We start from the raw sequence: 12125 nt of genomic DNA, 5'->3' as shown, positions 1-12125 counted from the left end.
GACCGTGTCCCCCCGGTCACAGAGACTGTGCCCTAGAGACACAGAAAGAGCATGTCCTCTGACTTCAGCAAGAGTGAGTTTTGGATTCAGTCTCTAGCACATCAGCTTGTGACATTAAGCAAATTATTCAGAGCTTTAGCTTCTCATCTGTGAAATCTGGGATTAAAATAATCTCCATCTCAGGACTGAAATGAGAAATAAATAAATTACCTCATTTATCTCTGTCCTTCCTGGAAGACAACTTTCTGTTGTTGATGAAGCTGTTCTGTTGGGAGGATAATTATAACTCCTGTATTGGCCTTGTCAATTCATTCTGCAGTCCGTGTCATTTCCGGCCTGTTCTTATTGATTGATTTTTCTCTTATTGTAATTTTTATTATTGGATGCAAGACATTGTAAACATCACCTTCTTGGGTGCTGGCTATGTGCATGTTCTTTTAAATATCCTTGCGCTCTGGAGGAGAGATCATGCCGTGCGGAAGACAGAGGGTAAGTAAGCTCGTTTCCAGGCAGGAGGCTGCACATCTTTTGGTGGGAGGAAGAGAGACTGTGGCCCGCAGGAAGGTGGGGGGAGGGGGGAGCAGGCCATGAAAAAGGGCTTCTTCGTGGGACCACCTGTTCCTTCCATCCACAGGTCACCTGTTACCCACATGGCACAGAGACTTGGCACACTAGAGATCACAAATGGCCCGTGCTGCCCCATCCTCCACAACTGGGCCTGGACATGCTGTAAGTGCTGGGCAGGCCTCCTTTCATTGCCTACCACCTGGGAGCTAGGAAGTCCTCACAGCCATTTTCCCAAATCACCCCTCTTCCTGCTGGGCTCGCACCAGTCCCTGGGCCCATGGTCTCCACACTGACCCTCAGATGGGTCATCACAGCAACTCACAGGAAAGGGGCACTTCCAGTTTCAAAAATAGTTCCATATCTACCATTCCATGGCTCCCATACCCATGTCAGGAGATACACGTATGCCAATTTGACAGCTGGAAAAATTAAGGTTTGGGGAGGTGAAGTAGAGATAAGAAAGTATGACAGAAGGAGTCAGGGAAACTGTGCTCTGATTTGTATAGCTACTGACTTTTAGGGTGACCTTGGTAAATTGTGTGCCTTCATTGACCAACGTTTACTCTCCTGAAAGATGAAATTGAATGCTGGCATCATTGAGCCTTTACTATCTGTCTACTGTCTGCACCCCATGAATTGATACTAACATTACACTTCTTTTGCAGATGAGGAAACAGATATGGAGCTAAGCAATATGTCCAGGAAGGGGAAGGTCCAGGATTTGGAGCTAGGCAACTGACACCAAAGCCGGTGGTCTCACTGCTATTACACACTGCCCCTCGGGCGATGACAACGAAGGATACGGTGAGCTCTGGGGACCCCCTCACTCCGGGGAACCTCCTCTGATTCCGTATGTCCTGGGGCTGCCTGTTAGTTTGTGGCAGAGTCTGAGCTGAGCCATCTCTCCTGGGCTCCTCAGGCACTTAGAACACCCATTCTTTCTTTGATTCCCAGCCTGTTAAACCACTCACCCCTGCTGCTAACCTGTGGACAGATAGGGCATCAGTTAAATCCTAAAGTAATAGATTGTGACCTGGAGCCAGAAGACCCAACCAAATGGCTTTGGGAATATCATCTCCCTTTTTTGTGCCTCATTTTTGTCATCTGTACAGTGATCTAGTGATGACATTCTTTGCAGGAAAGCTCAGAGTCCACGTGACCATTGTTCAGCATCTCTCTCTATCACAGGGATTCTGAGAACGACCTTCATTTGTTTCTTTGCAAATAGTCTTCCTTTCTTTAGACAGATCTGAGTTCCTCACCTACACCCATTTCTTTCTCTCTGAAGACTTCTTTTAACATTTCTTGCAAGGAAGATCGACTGGCAACAAATTCCCTAACTTCTATTTGCCTGAGAAAGTCTTTATTTCTCCTTCATTTTTTCATTTTTTCTCAATCAATTTTCAACAAGGGTGCCAAAGCCATTCCATGGGGGAAAGAACAGTCTTTCCAAAAAATGGTGCTGGGATAACTGGATAGCAAGATGCAAAAGAATGAAGCTGAATTCCCGACTTCATACCACATACAGAAATGAACTCAAAATAGATCATAGACCTAAATGGAAGAGCTAAAACTATAAAGCCTTTAGAAGAAAACATACAAGTCAATTCTCATGACTTATGTTAGACAATTTTTTCTTAGATATGACACCAATAGCACAAGAGGAAAAAAAGGATAAAATCAGACTACATCAAAATTGATCACTTTTGCACTGCAAATTACACCATAAGAAAGTGAAAAGACAACCTGCAGAGTGGGAGAAAATATTTGCAAATCATATCTCTGATATATCTATAAGATATAAAGATTTCTTACAACTCAATAATAAAAAGACAAATAACCCAATTAAAATATTGATAAAGGACTTGAACAGAGATTTCTCCAAAGCATATATATAAATGGCCAAAAAACGCATGAAAAGATGCTCAACATCATTAGTCATTAGGGAAGGGTAAATAAAAACCACAATAAGACACACTTCACACCCACTAAGGATGGCTATAATCTAAAAGGCAGAAAATCTGTGTTGGTGAGGAGGTGGAGAAATTGGAACCCTCATACAATGCTGCTACAAATGTAAAATGGTACAGCTACTTTGGAAACCAATTTAGCAATTCCTCAAAAGGCTGAACTTACAGTTCACATATGACCCAGAAATTCTACTCCCAGTTATATACTCAAGGAAGGTGAAAACGTACTTCAATGCAAAATACTATAGACAAATGTTCATAGTGGCATTTTTCATAATAGCCAAAAAGTAGAAACAGCCCAAAGTCTTCCTACTGATAAGTGGATAAACAAATGTGGTTTAATAAAAAGGCAAAAGAAACGGAATAAATAGGAAGGAAATGAGGTATTGATACATGCTACACATGAATGAACCTTGAAAACATGCTAAATGAAAAAAACCAGACACGAATATATGATTCCATTTACAGTAAATGCCAAGAATAGGCAATATATCAATAGAAAGTAGATTAGTGATTGTTTAGGAATAAGAAAGCGAGTAGAGAAGAAATGGAAATCGACTGCTAATGGGTAAGGGATTTTCATGGGGGGGCAAAAATGGCATAAAATTAGATTGTGGTAATGGTTGCACAAGCTTATTAATAAACTAAATAATTGAATTGCACATTTTAAATGTGTGAATTGTGTGGTATGTGAAATTATATCTCAATAAAGCTGTTTTTAACAAAAGTGATCCATGGGTGAAAAAAAAGCTAGGATTCCGCTTCTCAAATTTTAATGCATACATAAATCTGGGGATCTTGTTAAAATGTAGATTCAAATCCAGTGAGTCTGGGTTGGATCTGAAGAGTCTGCATTTCTTGGTTAGAAATAAATAATACTTATAAGAAAACAGGGGCCTAGATTGTAAGCACTCATAGCAGTCACATTTAGTCCAGAGTGTTGATTGTTATTTCTGGATTTTGAGGGGCCATTTTATATATCTGTAATCTGGTATTTAGAGATAAGAATGAAGCTGATCAGGTCAGGATTATGGTAATTCAGGGTAATTCAGGTAAAACATGGTTAAGGAAGACATTTTCTATACTTTAGAATTTCACTCTCTGATGAAACTGACACTGCCGGTCCTTGTACTATACCTGGAAGATTAAGTCAGGTTCTAGGGTAGACAGCTTTTCAGCGTCACAAATGGGGAAAGCCTGGATTTAAGTTTGTGTGGCAGCAGAGTTTATAACTAGTAGTTAAATGAAGGAATGGATTAGACCTGGCTTCTCAACAACTCTTTGCAAAACAGCCAGACGTTTTATATAACCCTAACCTCTCTGCATCAAGGGTCTACCACGGTCACTTAAACTATTAATGGAATCTTAAACTGAATTAATAGAAGTAGAGAATCCACCCAAATAAGGACAATTTAGCCTGGAGTACTCCATTCTGATCAAATCACCTCTGAAATACCAAACTTAAGAGGAACATTGGAAAGTCGTATTTTGTCTTGAAGAAGGTAATCTGGATGGTGAGGGAACTTGAAATCTTGCCATAAGAATAGATAAAATAATTTGGTGAGGCAAAATAAGCCAGAAACAAAAGAGCAAATATTGTATGGTCTCATTTAGAAAATACTTATAAGAAAACAGGGGCCTAGATTGTAAGCACTCATAGCAGTCACATTTAGTCCAGAGTGGTGATTGTTATTTCTGGATTTTGAGGGGCCATTTTATATATCTGTAATCTGGTATTCAGAGATAAGAATGAAGTTGATCAGGTCAGGATTATGGTAATTCAGGGTAATTCAGGTAAAACAGGGTTAAGGAAGACATTTTCTATACTTTAGAATTTCAACTACAATTTGAGGCCAAAGGAAGAAAAGTTTATTTTGTACAAAACTAAAATTTTCTGTAGCACATAATCTAACTCTGCCTGGATAGATCATTTAAACAATCCGAACACAGGGCGCCCAGAAGAAGAATGAGGGTCTTTAAGCCTGTATAGCTTGATGTAAGGCCTGGACACATCCCAGAGTATATTAAGCAGAAAATCAAAAAGTATTGACAAAGTGCCTTGAGGGATGAACTACCGAACTTCACCCCAGGGAAACCCTGGATTCTGTGTCAAACATTAGGGACACTCAAATCAATAGGCCAAACCCTTGATCTTGAGGCTTGCTCTCGTGAAGCATACGTGTATAGCGGAGAAACTTAGTCTACCTATAGGTATACCTAAGAGTTACTTACAGAGGACCTCTTTTATTGCTCAGATGTGGCCTCTCTCTCTCTAAGCCCAACTCTGTAAGTAAAGTCATTGCCCTCCCATCCACATGGACATGACATCCAGGAGTGAAATGACTCTCAGTGGCGTGAGAGATGACTCCAGGGATGAGCCTGGCCCTGGCACTGTTGGATCAACAATTCCATCCTGACCAAAAGCTGGAAAAGGAGAGTAACAAATGAAGGTATCAGTGGCTGAGAGAGTTTAAATAAAGTTGAGAGGCTACTCTGAAGGTCACTATTACACAAGCTTCAGTTAGACATTACTACCTATCATAACTTGCCAAACCCCAACCAAAACCATTCCTGCCAATCCTAAAGGACACCTAACACATTAAACAAGATTCTTCAAAGGTTCCATAGTAGGGTAACTTTCCAGAAACCCACAACCTCCAGATGGGTCCCTGGATCAGATAAGTCCTGAAATGCAAAGAGGCCAGCCTCTCCACAACATCAGCTAGTTCCATCCCCCCATCCCATATAACAGCCCCTTCCAAGATTAGAAAGTTAGAATGGGCATAGCTCAAATACCCCTAAAGAGTGGGAGAAATATCAAAAATGATAGTGGAATTATACAGAGAAGGTAGGGTTTAACAAATGAGTATGATTGCTGAATCATTACATTGATATTTCTTTTAGTCTCCAGTATCTTAGAGCAGCTAGAAGTAAAAATCTAAAATTGTAGAATTGTAACCCACACCAAACTCTGAAATTTGTTCTACAACTAATTGTGCAATGTGCTTTGAAATTTTTTCTTTTTCATATATATGCTATTTTTCACAAAAAAGAGGGGAAAAGTCGATTGTGATGATAAATGCACAGCTCTATGAAACTAAATAAATAAATAAAAAGTCTTAGTACAAAAAAAGAATATATGGAATAATTTGTGAGGTTTAAACTGGAAGAGTAAAGATTCAGGGAAATTGCAAGGTCTTTAAACAAAGTCTGTCCTCTGAAAGAGGAATTAGATGTTTTCTGTGTGATGCAAAGGACAAAATAACGACTGAAAGGGAAATGTTGTAGAGAAGTAACTACCATAAGTTTTAAAAAGTAATAAAATTCTAATAATTTAAACTTCCTATATCATTGAGGATTCTCTGGTTGCTAGTAACAGAAACCAAATTCAAATTGGCGTAAGCCAAACAGGGAGTTTATCTGTCCACATAACATAGAAATTATAGGATAGGTCTCAGGTACTCCACCTTCCCGCATTGTTTTTCTCTATGTTGGCTTCATTTTCAGACATATTCTCACTCAGTCATGAAAATATGGTCACTAGAAGCATACCAGGCCTAGATCCTACCAGTCTAATAGGAAAATGCAAGTGTGTCCTTCTTAAAGACTCCATCAAGCCCTCAAAACTGACTTTCATTGAGCTCCCTTGTTTTGCACACCCATTCTTCAACCGATCACTATGGCTACAGGATGACATTCATCCTATATGGCTATAGGATGACGTATGATGTTTGGTCAGACTTGGATCACGTGCTCATCATTAGAACTGGGAGGTGGGGGCCATCCCTGCCCAAACCAGAGGACTGGGGTGGGGTGGGGATGGTTCACCAAAGGAAAAATGGGCTACGTGTTGTTTCCAGAAAAGGGGACGTAGAAGTTTGTAAGGAAAACCAACAGATTTGCACAAAATTGGAAAGGCTATCTTGAGAAGGAGGGAATGAGGGAAGGAGGGGAGGCCCCATCTCTAGAGGCATCCAAGCAGAGGTAGGGAATAGTGGATGGGTATCAAGTCTTGAATGATGACCTCCTTTCTAAGGAGAATGATTTTCCATAGTCTCCATTCTGCTTTCAAGCATTTGCTTCTGCCTCAAAAAAAAGCCCTGCCTCTCCAGACCTTTTATCGCAGTGTTTTAGTTTCCTGACTGCTAAAGCAAATACCATGCAATGGGATGGCTTAATCAATGGGAATTTATTCACTCATAGTTTTGAGGCTAGGAGAATTCCAAAATTGTGGCATCAGCAAGGTAATGTTTCTTCCCAGAAAACTGGTGTTCCACAGGTGACTTCCGGCAATCTTTGAGTCCCTAGCTGTTCTGTCACATAATAATGCATGTGGTAGGTTGGGCCACGGTGGCTCAGCAGGTAAGAGTGCTTGCCTGCCATGCCCGAGGACCCGGGTTCGATTCCCGGTGCCTGCCCATGTAAAATAATAATAACAGTAATAATAATAATGCATGTGGTAATATCTTCTCCTTTCTCCTCCAGAGTCCAATGATTTCTGGGTTCTTCCCATGACTTTCTCTCTGTGGTCTTCTCTATAAAGTCTCCATTAATAGGACAAAGACCCATTCTGATTCAGATGGCCACATCTTCAGTAAGAATAGCCTCATCAAAACATCCTATTTAGAATGGGTTCACACCCACTGGAATAGATTAAGAACATGTTTTCTGGCATACATAATTCAACCTTCTACACTCAACCTCATCTGGAACCCCCTTCTCCTTTTTGAAAGCATCCCTGCTACTAGGTCTCTTGGTTCCAGCCTTGATGATAGGAACTGTAAAAGCTCCCTGAAATGAAGTCCCCTAGTCCCCAGCAGAAAAACTATACTGTTATCTTTAAACTCTCCCAGCTGCACAGATTTTTCTGGCAAATGGAGGACCAGTCAACTTGAATAGCAAACAAACTTCCAGGCATTGATCAAAGGTTGCCTGATCAAATGTTCATCCCTATGCAACTTAGTTACATTTTAGCAAACTCAAATAGGAAACTAGATTGCATCCCCAAATTTTTAATTGCATTAATGTCGTCTCCCTGACTTTCCTTTGTTCCTCTCCAGTTCTCTTTGATCCAAATAATGCATGTAAATCTAGTTCTTGTACCCCTTCAGGGAGGCAGTTCTTTGATCATGAGGCCCCTGCCTCCACCGGCTACAAATCACTTTCCTTTACAACCAAACCTATGTGACATGTCATTTACGCTGTGCTGGGCAAGGACCCCAAACACCTGCATGGTCCCCCTTCACTTCCTGCCCAACCACAGTCAGGCCAACTCTCTGTGATTGCTCCTCACATTAGCGGGCCTGGAATCTTCAACATTTTCCCAAACTTCAATCTTATATCTTTTTCTTTCCATTCTACCCACAACTCTACCTCTTCATGCATCAAGAAATAAAGAGTAATGGGTAGTTTTGTGACTCATCCTCTTGGTTCAATTATACCAGGCCTTTGAATTTTAGGGGTTGTTGTAGATCTTCCTATAATCTTAGAATTTGTGTCTTACCCTAGAGGTTCCTCTGTCTTGCATACTAAAGCCATCATTTCAGTTTGAATGGTGCCATCCATCATAAAGCAGCCTCCCAACTCACATTCCTTAGAATTTTTCAGGCCTTATTTGAAACAGACTTATTTCCTGCTTTCCTCTTAAATCAGGTTTGCAGCCTGGATGTATACTCACTCATTGTCAGTGGCCTCATTCTTACGTCCTTGCCCTAATCAAAGACAGTCTTTCCCCGGAGATGTTAGAATGACGCTTCCACCAAGCATTTTCTTCTCTTCTACGTTATCCTTTGGTAAATTACTCCTTATCAAGGCAAGGTGTTTTATTTTGTAAGAAAATAAGAATGCTCAAGCTATTTAAAGTCACAGTGGCTTGGAGCATGGGGCAGCATTGGTAGGATATGTTAGTACACAAGGTTGCTAGGTATAGTAAAGATACAGTAGTGCTTGAGGACAGGCGTCACTGCCAGCCTGCAGGCCTCATGGAAGCTGAAAGCAGACTGCTTCAGCAGTGAGGGTTGTCCTGGGACTTCAGCAGCAAGAGTTCACAGACCCTCACTGTGGTGGTTTGGACCTATGCACGGCAGAAAAACATGTTCTTGAATTTAATCCATGCCCGTGGGTGTGAACCATTGTAAGTAGGATCTTTTGGTGAGGTTACTTCAGTTAAGGGGTGGCCACCACAATCAGGATAGGTATTAATCCTTTTATTAGATTTCTTTATAAGCAGACTGAGATTCAGACAGAAAGAGGGAAAGTCATGAGGAGCAGCCAGAAGATAACAAGGAAACCCAGAAGAAGAAGGAAGAGACCAGAGAGGCCACCATGTGCATTGTGACAAGCTAAGATTCGCTGGCAACCAGCCCCAGAATACCACTGTTTTGGGGAGAGAAAGCATGGCCTTGGTTATGCCTTGATTTGGTCTTACTTTTAGCCTCACAACCACGAGCAAATAAATTCCCATTGTTTAAACCAACCCATTGCACGGTATCTGCTTGAGCAGCCAAGGAAATTAAAGCACCATGCTAGCTGCCATTTTTCACCTGGCTCAGCCGTTGGTCACTTGGTTGACTCTTCATACTCAGCTACCAACCGACTAGCCTTTCACTGTACCGTTGCCAACATTCTGGAAGAGACACTTACTGGCCCAGCTCATGTTTTCTCCCAGACCATAGGCCAGCACTAGTCCAAATCCCCTTCCCTTGTCCAAATATTTGTGGCCACAAGGGGAGGGGTGGTATGTGGCACAGACTTGGCAGCCTGGTCCTTCTGTAAGCCTGTGGACAGGCAAAGCACCTTTAGAACGTGGTGCTCTCCTAACCAGCACCCCAAATTTATCATGCTCACCCTTTCTCTTGTACTTGAGTGTTGAAGAGAAGGGTTGGGTACTTTGCTTCATGTTCTCCCAGTAAGGAACCAACTAGATAGCTGAAGGGCGCTCAGGGTAGTCAGGTCATCAGAGCAACACAGGAAAACTGTCTTTTCAAATGGAAAGCATATGACTCTGAAGACAGAGCCAGGAGAGGGCTTCAGATTAAGGAAAAGGAAGACATCCACCAATGCCCTTAAGTCTTCTTTGCCTTGGGCTTATGGTGGGGAAGGTTCACGTCTGTGTGTCTCTCCTCTACCTGGTTTCAGAGGCTGCAGCAGACTACACCAGCCTTAGGAAATCCAAGCTGCACCTACAAGAACAGCACATGAGCCCTCCCCCATCTGCTCCATGCTTAGAAATCGAGTTCCCTCTCCTCTTCTTTGCAGGATTTTCAGGGGATTCACCTGGAAGGGGTCATACCAAGAAGACTAAGACATCAGGAATGGCCAGGACAAAGAGCCATGCAACACCCACCCCCACACACACTTCTTGCTGGGAATAAAGCTGAAACCACCTGACAATATGAGCATCTGGGAGCTCATCTACCCTAGCCTACAAACACTATTTCTATGAAAATAGACGCAGCCAGAGGGGCTGGAGGGTTCACTGTGAGAAACTGGAGACAGTAATTAATGGAATCTTACAAAAGATTCAAATTGAAAGGTCAGTAAATGAGAATATTGCCACCCAGACTGAAACCGATTTAAAGGAACATAAATTGAGTCAATAAAAAATGTGAAAGAGACAGGAGTAGGGGAAAGTATCTGGTGTAGCATTATTGGAGTTGATATTATTTATTATAGGGGATTAATAGTAATAGAAAAAACTCCCATGACAAAGCCTTTGAGAGAACCTACAATGTAAAACTTAGATCTATAAGGAAGATCTGGTTTAGGAGCTTAATTGAAAATATTAAATAGGGGACAGCAATTTAATTAAATATAAAGATGATAAATTGCTGGGGTTTTATCTAGTCACAGGAAGAGAGATCTTGGACAAAGGGCTCTAGTGTGATTGGTGAATTGGAGAACACAAATATTTTTTTAAAGAAGACATTTGGAAAGCACCAACAGGGAGTTTCCTTCTACCCCTTCCCACAGGGCCCCTGCAGAACTGCTACTGGGATCCCTTTGAATGAGCAAGGTTCAAGACCCTCTGAAATTCTGGAGAAACTTCAAGGAAGACCCAGCCCAGCACTGCCTCCAGAACCCCAGGAGTGTGTACTGATGTCATGATGTGCAGTGCACATGGTACCCCAGGTTGTGTTTCCCACCCTGCCCCAGACAGAGAAAAGCCTCTTCCGCAGTGTGCACCCCTCTTGGCATCAGCCCCTTCCCTGCATGTGCAGCGTGCAGGTCCCCCCTTGCAGCTGTCTCTCACAGAGCGGGTGAACCCAGAATTACCCCAGCTTCAACGCATAAACCAAAAGAAAGGGAAACACATTGGGTTGAAGGAGTGCAGTTCATCACTGGACAGTTCTGATTAAGAAGTGAGGAAATTCAGGAGCCAGAGCTGTGACATAGCTTATTCCCAGGACAGCTGACCTCCAGCCCCCTGTCATTCAAGTGGAGGTCCCAGAACACTCCCTCAATTCCAGTGTGAGCCCGGCATCCCTCCACGTTGTGCTTATACAAGAATGAGCTCGAGCCGGGGGCTGGGCTCTCCGTGGAGGAGAGCTGGACCATGGTGCCCTGGTGACTACGGAGCCACATAGACTACACGGGAGGAACTGGGAGCCAAGAGGAGTTAGAACCATTATAACAGCAGAGACAGAAAGCCCACCAAGGAAGGAGGCAGGCGCTTCTCCCCCTGGCCCCTGCAGACTTGCTCTTAGCATCAACAGCAGCCCAGGACAACTTTCCTGGATGTCCTGCTTTTGGGGCATCTTCCTTGATGTTCCATGAATATTTTGTGCATATGCTTCTATCCCACCACGCAGCCCATTTTCTTCTGGGCATCAGTTTGCTGATGTGTCTCCCCACCACAGCGTGTCTTATTCACTGCAGTCGCCCAAGCACCCAGCACAGAAATGGGCGTGGTCTAGTTGAATGAATGAACGACTGGCCAGGGAATTGGCCTGTTTGGAGGACAACTGGTCTTTAGAGCCAGGGACTTGTAGCCATGACAGCCACCAGAGGCCTTAGCTGTCCAGCTGAGCAGCTGACCAGGAACAGCTGCGTGCTGCCTCTGCTGCCCACCCATGGCAGGGGTAGATGTCGTTTGAGGGTGGCAGGGGTATGAGCAGTCTTCATAATCATCTTGGCTCAGTCATCCTTTGGTGCAGCTGCATTCCAAAGATGCGTCCTATTTTTGAGCACTGGGGAGCAAGCCTGAGGTGGGGCCGGAACCTGTGCTGCTGGCCTTGGGGAAAAGAGGGAACATGTTCACAAGCATTGACTGCCAAAAGATGTGACAGGAGTGGGTATATGGGCCCACGGTACTCCTCTCTGGTTATATGTGCTTGAGTTTTTCAGTAATAACCATCCTCCATATGATAAATTTTGAACAAGAAAAAAAGACCTCAATTTCAAATGATACTGCCTTGTGGTCTTTCTGTCTCCCATTTCCTCTAATGGCAGCCGTTGTCAAACTGTGGTTTCACCCAGGAACTTGTTAGAACTGCAAGTTCTCAAGCCCACCCCAGAAGTGCTAAATCAGAAGCTCTGAGGTGGGCCCAGCCATCTGCATTTATCACAAGGTCTCCTGGTGATTCTAAT

The 12125-nt window shown here is 42.9% G+C and overlaps 1 long non-coding RNA gene across 1 annotated transcript in view; it reads left to right on the top strand.

Annotated features, from left to right (window-relative positions):
* LOC143658071 (uncharacterized) overlaps positions 1 to 10281 on the top strand; it is a 42857-nt gene extending 32576 nt beyond the window's left edge. Inside the window, exons 2-3 of the long non-coding RNA XR_013163111.1 lie at positions 1233 to 1371; positions 9795 to 10281. This is a non-coding gene — a long non-coding RNA (uncharacterized LOC143658071). The remainder of the gene's footprint in view (positions 1 to 1232; positions 1372 to 9794) is intronic.
* The last annotated feature ends 1844 nt before the right edge of the window (positions 10282 to 12125 follow it).

Source organism: Tamandua tetradactyla, chromosome 15, assembly GCF_023851605.1.
Source record: "Tamandua tetradactyla isolate mTamTet1 chromosome 15, mTamTet1.pri, whole genome shotgun sequence".
In the NCBI taxonomy this organism is placed as follows: Eukaryota; Metazoa; Chordata; class Mammalia; order Pilosa; family Myrmecophagidae; genus Tamandua; species Tamandua tetradactyla.
The sequence above is the reverse complement of the archived record's forward strand: the minus strand, read 5'-3'. Positions and strand labels throughout refer to the sequence as shown.